Genomic DNA, 10,034 nt, shown 5'->3' with positions numbered 1-10,034 from the left:
CCTAATCTGTCACCAGTGGATTTCATGTCACCGCCCCCCCCCCCCCCCCCTTTGCTCTAAGGTATAAAACAAGGTAAAGCCGTGCCTTCCCCGGAGCACGGCCCCAGCCCTTTGAGGTTCTGTTTCCCGGCAATTGTGGACAGTTTGGCTCGAATAAACCCACAAAAATTCTTTACAGGTTTCAATGTTTTCACGTTCACAACCTCTGAGGACCACGTGTCCAAATCCCAAAGCAGGGCAGGTGGGCTGGCGATTTTCCCCTTGAACTCTAGTTCTACAAAAACGCCCAACAAGGAACTTGACCCAGATGGCTGCTAACAGCACCCATGATGCATTGTGTCCATTGACGACAATGAAATGCTCTGAGACAACAGGCCAAAGCCAATGAGCGGGACCTGCAAACACCTGCATGGAGACTGCTCCGAGCAGCACCGGGGTGACTCGGTCCCACACCTGTGCCCCTGACTCTCCGTCGTGAAGGAGACTGCCGCGGGGGTGCTCAGCCCTCCAAACCCTGCGGGGCTGCCGCTGGGAGCAGCGGGCGCAGAGGGAGCACCCCACCTGGCCGGGCATTTTCGGGAGGAAAGATGGGGAACTGCGGATCTTGGAGACAGAAGGAGGCCCAGAGAGCACCAGTGACCTGGTCTCCTGGTTGACGGAGGAGAAGCCGTCTGCACGGCCACGTTCAGCAAACAGCAGCCGCCGCCAAGACGGCCAGGTGTGGTGGCCTCCTGGATGCCCCCTGCAGCCCTGCGTGCACCCTCACTCGCTCGCGCAACACACGCCTATGCAGGGCTCTGACGTGCCTGGCGCTGCCTGGGCGCCGGGGACACAGTGAGCGGGGAGGGCAAGGACCCTGCCCTCTGTCCTTAGCAGCGGGCACACAAACAGAAAGAGCTAAGTAGGTGGACAGACAGACGGACAGTCCAAAGCAGGGAACAGAGTGGGAGGGCTGGCAGGGGCAGGGTTGCAGGTTGAAACTCCCTGAGGTGACATTTAAGCAAAGACTTAAAGGAAATGACTACCACCCCCATTTGCATGTGAGCATGTTAACTCAGCTTGGAAGTTGCTGGGTGACCTAATCCAGAGTAGGGGACCCGGGCCTCCAATCCCAGGGTATTTGGGGCATCAGTTTTAGAACTCAGCCCCAGGCCACACCCCTCCTTGCTCCCTCCCCAGCAGAAGGACCCTCCTCTCCTCTGACCCTAGAACAGTGGTTCTCAACCTTCTGGCCCTTTAAATACAGTTCCTCATGTTGTGACCCAACCATAAAATTATTTTCGTTGCTACTTCATAACTGTAATGTTGCTACTGTTATGAATCATAATGTAAATATCTGATATGTAGGATGGTCTTAGGCGACCCCTGTGAAAGGGTCGTTCGACCGCCAAAGGGGTCTCGACCCACAGGTTGAGAACTGCTGCCCTAGAAGGTGCTGGAATTCATCTGTGCTGCTCCTCCTCCTCCCCCTTACAGGGCCTGAGCAGGGCACTCTCGGGAGCTGCGGCTGTCCCTGAGCCCTGGTTTCCACTGCTCAGGCCTGAGGAGCCCCCCTCGGTCCCTGGGCAGGCGCCTGGCCTCAGGGTCACCTTGAGCCTCACTCCCGTGACAGCCCACTGACCTCTCAGAAGAGCCAGGCCCGGAGCTGGGCCGGAGGGGAGCCCTGTGTCCGAGGTGTGAGGTGGGGCCAGCTCGTGAACTTGGGGCATCAGAGTCCCAGTCGGGAAGGGTGATGACAGCCAACCGCGGTGTCTGGCTCTGCAGGCCGATTGGCTTTATGTCTTGCTCTGCTCCTCGGCCCCACCCAGAGTCCTTGCGGACCATGCCGTGGATTGGACCCATCGGAATTCCCATCGGCCCTGCTTCAGTTCCGTAAGCAGTGTGACTGCAGCAGCAGGCCTCGCGCGGCTGCAGTGGGCACAGAGAAGCCAGGCCTCACAGTGGGCAGAGGATGGCACAGAGCAGCCAGGCCTCACAGTGGCTGCAGTGGGCACAGGATGGCACAGAGCAGCCAGGCCTCATGCAGCTGCAGTGGGCACAGGATGGCACAGGGCATCCAGGCCTTATGCAGCTGCAGTGGGCACAGGATGGCACAGGGCATCCAGAGCCTTTCCTTGGAGAACTCCACGTTCAGCTGGCCCTAGACAACACAGGGCGGGGCACCAGGGCCCCCACAGTTGAAAATACGAACATAACATAACTCCCCAAAATACAGTTAACACAGGTTGTGTCTGTGACCTGTATTGTATGTGTTCTTACAGCAAAGTGAGCTAGAGAAAAGGACAGGTCACTCAGCATGAGGCAGAGGGGCACCTGTGCAGGCCGTGCGCTTTGCTGTGCCGCCTGGGAGAGGCTGCTCATCACTGGGGGCCTCTGTCCAGAGTCCTCCTCATGAGCCTCATCCTGCTCAGTTCCCCCATGGAGCCCCTAAGTGCCTGCCTCCTCTGCCCCCCACTCTGGGGTCCTCACTGCTCAGAGCACAGGGAGGGCTCCCTCCAGCCTGAGGGGGACACAGAGGAGCTGCTCCCCCCTGAGTGACCCCAGCTCCGCCTCCTGCCCAAGCCCAGAGTCCCCTCTGCCCCGTCCAGCAGGGTTGCTGCGCAGGCCCCCCGCCCTCGGCCAGGGGCCCCTGGGTGTCATAAGAGGAGGCCAGGTCGGGGAGGGACTATTTTTTAAGCCAAGAGAAAACCGCCTGTGAACCTAAAGGGGGTCCCAGGTCTCCAGCTGCCTCTCAGGCACCCTAAAGCCCCGACCCTGCTGGTGGCCGCGTGGGCCCCTCTCTCCCGCGGACACTGGGCCCCTTGGCTGGGCATCGGTGATGAGGGAGGGAGGCTCAGGAGGAAACCAGAGGATCCACGTGGGGGAGCGTGGGGGTGGCCAGAGGGCCGGCTGCTGCCCCGCGGTCTGTGCCCGAGAGTCCGGAACCCTAAACCCAGCAGCCAGCGTTTCCCCTTCTGTGTCCTGTTCAAACCCCCTCTTCTCCCGTGGTTGTCATGGTTCTTCCGCGTCATCAAAGTCCATGATCAGATGGGACAGGTCAGGCACGAAGCCTCCGTCAGAGCCCCTGGCACCGCCCCAGGGAAGGTGGGCGGTGACCCATGCGGACCCCAGGCCAGAGCAGCCGAGCCTCTCCCAGATGCCCGACCTGGAGGCGGCCCAGTGGTGCCCGGGGGCTCCAGAGAGTGGAAAATGCCACCGTCCGTCCATCCTGCTTAGCTGCCACCTGTCTCCGAAGGAGGATTGGCAGCCATTCCTCCTGGGGTCACCCACACCCGTTCCCCCGGAGTCTCCTTCCCTCCATGGGACGCACTGAGAGTGAAACGCCACTGCCTGGCGACAGCCCTTCCCACACTCCAGGCAGCAGCGTGCCCACCTCCAGAGCCTGCTTTCCCACCCAGCCACCCGGCCCTTCACTGCTCCTGGCGGGAGGCAGTGAGGCCATGTTAACACCTCCATGGGTTTCTCCAGAACAGACAGGTGGTCACCCCGGCCCTGCTGGGGGGTGGCCCGGGCCCCCAGTCACGTGCACATGGCTGCTGCTTCTGTAAAGCCTCCAGGTGCTCTGAGTGCACCCGCTGGGCTGCTGGTTCTCATGGAGCTGATGCAGCCACAGGTAGATGGGGAGCCTCCTGACAGGCAGGGGGGTAGCCCTGCACGCAGCTGCCACCTGCTCAGGGAGGGTGATGAGGCGCTCGATGCTGTGACCAGAGACCGGCATCCAGGCAGGAGCCTCCGCCCCTCTCCCACCCACCGGAGGAGCCGCTCCGAGGCCCTGGGACAGGCAGGGAGGAGGCGTGCCACTCGGCGGCTGTCGGGGGAGCCCCAGGCCTGGGACCCCAGAGCAGGGGGCACGGAGCAGTCTGTGGACCAGATCTCACCTCAGACAGCGACGGAGCCACAGCTCTTCCAGGGACGGCCTCTGTGTCCTTGGGGAGTTAGTTACCATCTCTGACCTCAGTTTCCTTATCCATGAAATGGGAATGATGGCTCCTCTCCAGGGGAGTATTTCTATCCACGCAGGGAAATCATTTGTACAAAACCCTTGGCACAGGACCTGGTACGTGGTGCCCATCGATAAATAGTGGCCACTTTGATAGGATTATCGTTCCTAAGGTTGCTTGGAAACAGATAGAGCCTGAGCAGGTGTGGAGAGTGTTAAGATCTGGGCTTTGAGCCCCGGGCTGAGGCGTGGACGGGCCTTGGTTGGGCTCTGCCGCTCTGAGCCTCGCCCTGCTCGCCTCACCCTGCTCCCCGCCACCCGCCTCCGCGGGCCTCCCAGCCTCGGAGAAGTGAGGTCCTCTCACCTCCGCAGCTGAGTCTCTAGCACAGAGGCCTGCAGGGGGCTGAGCGCCTTGCCAGGTGCGGGACGGAGGCTGAAGGGAGGCAGCTGTTCCCTGAGGAAGAAAATGCCCAGACGTGATCAGAGAGACAGGGGCAGTGACGGTCAAGGCGGGCGTCGTGTGCCACCAATAAACACGATGAGGAGAAAAAATGTGTGTGTGTGTGTGTGTGTGTGTGTGTGTTTTCGTCGCTAAAATAAAAACACCAGGAACTAATCTCTCACATTTAAGAGCAGCTGCACGTGTCTGGCTTCGCTCTGTCCACAGAGCACACCTGCATGCAGCCATCCTCTCCCACTTGGCACCATGGGAGCAAACAGAGACACAAGCCCCCAGGCCAACAGCGTGGACAGGAGGGAGCTGCCGCTCGATCGCGTTCCCTGCCTCCCCGCTCCGTTCTCATCCCGATGGTGTCGCTGCAACGGGGAACCAGGGCGGGTGATTCTAGTTTAAACGTTCCTGGATGTCAATATGCTGTTTTCATAGCAAAGCTCGAGGTGCTAAGCGTGCGCATTCCTGTAGAACCGTGTCCTTCTCCAAGACTCGGATGTCTGCTGTCTTCCCGGCTGTTTCCCGTGTGTGTGAATCTGAGCAGGTGGTCAGTGCACAGCCGGGAAAGCGACCCCCTGTGGCCCCCCAAACCTCCTGTGGCCCCCACAAACCCCCTGTGGCCCCCCACAAATCCCCTGTGGCCCCCCAAACCTCCTGTGGCCCCCATAAACCCCCTGTGGCCCCCACAAACCCTCTACAGGCCCCCCCATGAGCCCCCTGTGGCCCCCACAAACCCTCTACAGGCCCCCATGAGCCCCCTGTGGCCCCCACAAACCCTCTACAGGCCCCCATGAGCCCCCTGAGGCCCCACATGCTGTGTTTAGCAACTGTCACCAAAAGATAAATGTTTATGTTGTTTGCTCAGTTAGGTTGTACATTTTGAAATGTTTGCTTTTTGAATGCGAATCATAAAAAAGAAGATACACAGTTATCCAGACTTCACATCCTTAACTGGAGAAGCTTCAGGAATTTGAAGAGGCGGCTGCGTCATTCCGTTCTCTGTGGGTCATTCAGAGCTTGGAGAGGAAGGTGAGCTGCATTTTCAGCTCTCAAAAGACTTCTCCGCTAAGGCCCGGCCAGCGTGGCTCAGTGGTGGAGCACTGACCTATGAACCAGGAGGTCATGGTTCGATTCCCACTCAGGGCACATGCCCGGGTTGTGGGTTTGATCCCCAATAGGGTGCGTGCAGAAGGCAGTTGATCGATTATTCTCTCTCATCATTAATTCTCTCCCTCTCCCTTCACCAAGTGAATGTAAAAGAATATGTTCTATGCGCATGGACACAAAGACTTTGAATAATCACATTTGCAAAGCACTTTCCTTTGTTGATCCCATCCAGCCCTCAAGACACCCTCTGAGGTACACAGGCCGGTCCTGAGCCTGGGAAAGCCGGCCCAAGGTCCCAGCTGAGGCAGGAGCCGCCTGCGTCGGAGTGTCTCTGAGTGGCACGTCCCAAGCAGCCTCAGCGCCCTCAGGAGCGAGGTCCACGTAGCATTCGTAGATATGAATACTTCCCTCGAACCGTCTCCAGCTCCGCCCGACAGCCCTTGGGGACAGTGCGTCCTGACCAGGCCCAGCCCTGGCGTGGCTGCTTCCCCGAAGCAAAGCCTTGCTTGGCCGATGACTTCACTTCAGTTCTCCCGACTGTGACCCCGCAGCGACAGCTCCTCCGCCGGCCCGGGTCAGAGAGGGATCTGCCGCTGGGCACCTCTGCAGCCCTGCAGGGACAGTGGCTGTGTGGCCGCAAGCTCCGCACCTGCAGCAGGTCCTCCTACAGTCAGTCCTCGTCCCATGCGCTGCGCTGAGACAAGCCCTTGCTAGCACGTCCGAGCTCAGTTCAGCTTTCCAGGTGTCACAGGCACACACGCTTTCCTGCTCAGCCTAGTGCCACACTCAGGATGCTCCTAGGGGTTCTTTTTTTTTAAATATTTTTATTGATTTCAGAGAGGAGGGGAGAGGGAGAGGGAGAGAGAAACATCAATGATTAGAGAGAATCAGAGATTGATTGCCTCCTGCAGGCCCCTCAGTGGGGATCGAGCCCACAACCCGGGCCTGTGCCCTGACCGGGAACCGAACCGGGACCTCCTGGTTCATAGGTCGATGCTCAGTCGCTGAGCCACGCCAGCTGGGCTCTAGTGGTTCTTGGTGGAGCCCCTTCCGCAGAACACTGAGTGAGGGACAGCGCTCAAGGGCAAGACACATTTCCAGTTGATTTCCAAATCCTCCCGGAAGCATCCAGATTCCATTGGCCTTCGGAGCTGGGCCCCCTTGGGACCACCCACTAGCAGGCTGCATCCCAAACTGCAGTCACTCCGAGACCCTTTCTTTAGTCAAACAGAAGGCTCAGGGCCACGGCCCAAAGCCAGTGCACGGACCATCATGCTGTGCTCCTTCCCCGCCCCAACCAGGGCCCAGTCACGCAGCCCCTGGCAGCCTGCCCCCTGTCCACACGTCTGTGAATCGTTACTTCCTAGGTGGCTGTTGTGCGCCTGGGGACGCTCCTGGGCAGCCCAGCAGTGTGCCTGCCCCACGGGTCTCGCCCTCCTATGAGGAGCTCTGGCCCTGGCCCTCGCCCTCCTCACTCAGGACTTTCCTATCAGAAAAGAATAGCGCGTGCTGTTCTTTAGGACAGTACCTCCGTCCATCACCACACCAGGCATATGAACAGATTATTTGCCCAAGACCACAAACCAGTACGCGCTGAAAATGGGGTTTGCGTGAAAATCGGTCTCACTTCTGAGACTGCTTTGTTGTTGTTAATCCTCACCCAAGGACATTTCCCACTGATTTTAGAGAGAGTGGAAGGGAAAGGGAGAGACAGAGAGAAACATCGGTGTGAGAGAAACACACTGATTGGTTGCCTCCTGCACACACCCCAACCAGGGCCAGGGAACCTGCAGCTGAGGTGCATGCCCTTGACCAGACTCGAACCCGGGTCCCTTCAGTCCGTGGGCCGATGCTCCATCCATGAAGCCAAACCGGCCAGGGCTGAATCTGCTTTTAATGCTGCTCCACGGAGAGTCTCCCAGCCAATGTCACCTTCCACGGAGACGCGTGGTCTGTCATCCCACGAATTCAGGAAGCTGTGGGCGAGGCCTGTGGTCTCAGAGGCCTGGAGAGTGTTACCTGACAATCTTTGTGGGGAAAAGTTTCCATCTTCCCTGTGTTGGCTTTCTGGCCGAAGGCCCTGGCTCCTTATCTGCGAGGCCACAGAACATCATGGCTAAGCATGTAGACTAGACTCAGGTGAACAACCAAAGCCGCATCCAAGGTCGGGATGCTGGTCACATGATTCGTACGTTTACTCTGAATCTCAGTGTCTTCATCTGTAAAAGAAAGAGACGGATAGCAGGCACTCCCTGGCTCACGCGTTCCCATTCCTGTCTGTGGGTTAAAGGGTTAAATGAGAAAACACCTGATACAGAGGCCACGTGGGCAGCCACACATGCGACACAACCAATCTTTTATCACAGCCGTGGCCTCCTCCCACAGCCGTGGGCATGGAGCTTCTCCACAGGTTTAGTCTAAACCAGACGCTGCACCCCGGCTGCTCCAGCTGCAAAGACGCCGGCGGGGAGCCCCATGTCCCTCTGGGTCTCTGCTTCCCTCTCACCCTACGTCCCACTCGGACTCCTGACCCGAGTGTGGGGTCCCCCCAAGCGATTCTCCCTTACACAGCTGGGTGTCCTACATTTTAACTCAAAACATTTTTTTAATAAAGTGGGGCTGATTTAAGGAATTGGTCTCAATTCGAGGCTTTACAGGGTGGGCTACTGCATTTGAAACGATATCTTTATTGATTGTTAGAGAGAGAGAGTGGAAGGAAGAGGGATAGAAACATCAACAGGAGAGAAACATCATCAACCTGCTGCCTCCTGCACGCACGCCCCCTCCTGGGGATGGAGCCTGAAACCTGGACGTGTTCACGGAATCGAACCTGTGACCTCCTGGTTCATAGGTCCGTGCTCAACCATTGGGCCACACCCGCCGGGCTTTACCTCAGTCCTGACACCACCACCTGGAGTGAGCGTCGGGCCCGCAGCGGGAGAGCTCAGTGCCAGGAGACGGCCCCCCTTCAGATGCTAACCACACGCGCAGTTGTCCCCAGGTGCCCACACGTCTGCTCAGTTTGGCTACGAATCCCCAGGACCCCGGCTCCTTGGACCCGACGCCCCTCACCGCCTGCTGCGTGGGTGGTATTTGCTGGAACAGCTCGGAGACCCAGGCAAGCACAGTTACCAGCTCATCAAAGGAGAAACATGGACAGCCCGGTGGAGAGACCCCAGGCGGGTCCCGGGGTCCGAGCACAGGAGCTCGGTCTCGGGGAGCTGGGGGCTCCTCCCCGCATGTGGCTGTGCTCCCCCAGTAGGAGCTGCCACTGACCTGCGCATCAGACAGCCCAGTGGCGGGACGGGTGCGCCTGGGGGACGGGGGGTGGGGGGGACGGGTGCGCCTCGGGGACGGGTGCGCCTGGGGGACGGGGGGTGGGGGGGACGGGTGCGCCTGGGGGACGGGGGGTGGGGGGGACGGGTGCGCCTCAGGGACGGGGGGTGGGGGGGACGGGTGCGCCTGGGGGACGGGGGACGGGTGTGCCTCGAGGATGGCTGTGCCTGGGGGACAGGTGCACCTCGATGGTTTGTGAGCACCTGCAGGGCTGAGCGTCCCAGATCCAGTGCACAGGGGGTGCTGCCGGCCCCACCGGAGCGCCAGGACTGGGCCCCGAGGTCGTCTTTTCTGAATCCCTCTCAATCTCTGGTCAGGGAACCATCTGGCATCCTGGGCAGAGACTGAGAGCTGCTTCCTGCCGGTGGCCTTGCCCCCAGGATGGCGCATCCCCTGGAGTCTGGATGCTGCCCATGGCGTTTTCTGTTCAACGCCAAACCACAGGCCGGCTCACCGTGTGAGAGAGTCCAGGCTCACCGCATGGCTCACCAGCCGGCAGTCCTCTGCCCCGAGGGAGCCAGCCTGGCCCCACCTGCTCTGGGTTCCAGTTTTTATTCTTTATTTTTAAAGTATATTTTTATTGATTTCAGAGAGGAAGGAAGAGGGAGAGAGAGAGAGAGAGAGAGAGAGAGAGAGAGAGAGAGAGAGAAACATCAATGATGAGAGAGACTCATTGATCATCTGCCTCCTGCATGCCTCCACTGGGGATCGAGCCCGCAACCCGGGCATGTGCCCCACAGGGAATCGAACTGTGACTCCTGGCTCACAGGTTAAGGCTCAACCACGGAGCCACGCCGCCCGGGCTGGGGTCCAGCCTTGGTGAGGAGTGAGGAAGACCAGAGTCTGCCTGTGCCAACACCGCCCACCTGCTCTCCATGCCAGGCCCATCCCCACGTCCTGAAGAGCCGGTTCCCCCGGTCTGCAGGCCCAGGTGTGAGGCAATGCGGGGTCAGCCCTGCCTGCGGTTAATCAGCCACGAGTGCGGTGACACACGCGGGGGCCGGCCCGGCAATTACCTGGGCGGTGACAGCCCAGTTGTCGAGAGGGGAGTGGAGAGGAAATCCCGGGACCCTGCCTGGGCCAGACCCTGTCCTGCCTTCCAGGTCCCTTTCCCAGGAAGTGCCACAGCACCCCGGAGGGCTGTCGGGGTGGAACCCCAGCGGAGGGCGGGGGGGGGGGGCAGGGGCGTCAGACGGTGCG

This window comes from Myotis daubentonii, chromosome 9, assembly GCF_963259705.1.
Source record: "Myotis daubentonii chromosome 9, mMyoDau2.1, whole genome shotgun sequence".
Lineage (NCBI taxonomy): Eukaryota > Metazoa > Chordata > Mammalia > Chiroptera > Vespertilionidae > Myotis > Myotis daubentonii.
This window is presented reverse-complemented; position numbering follows the sequence as displayed.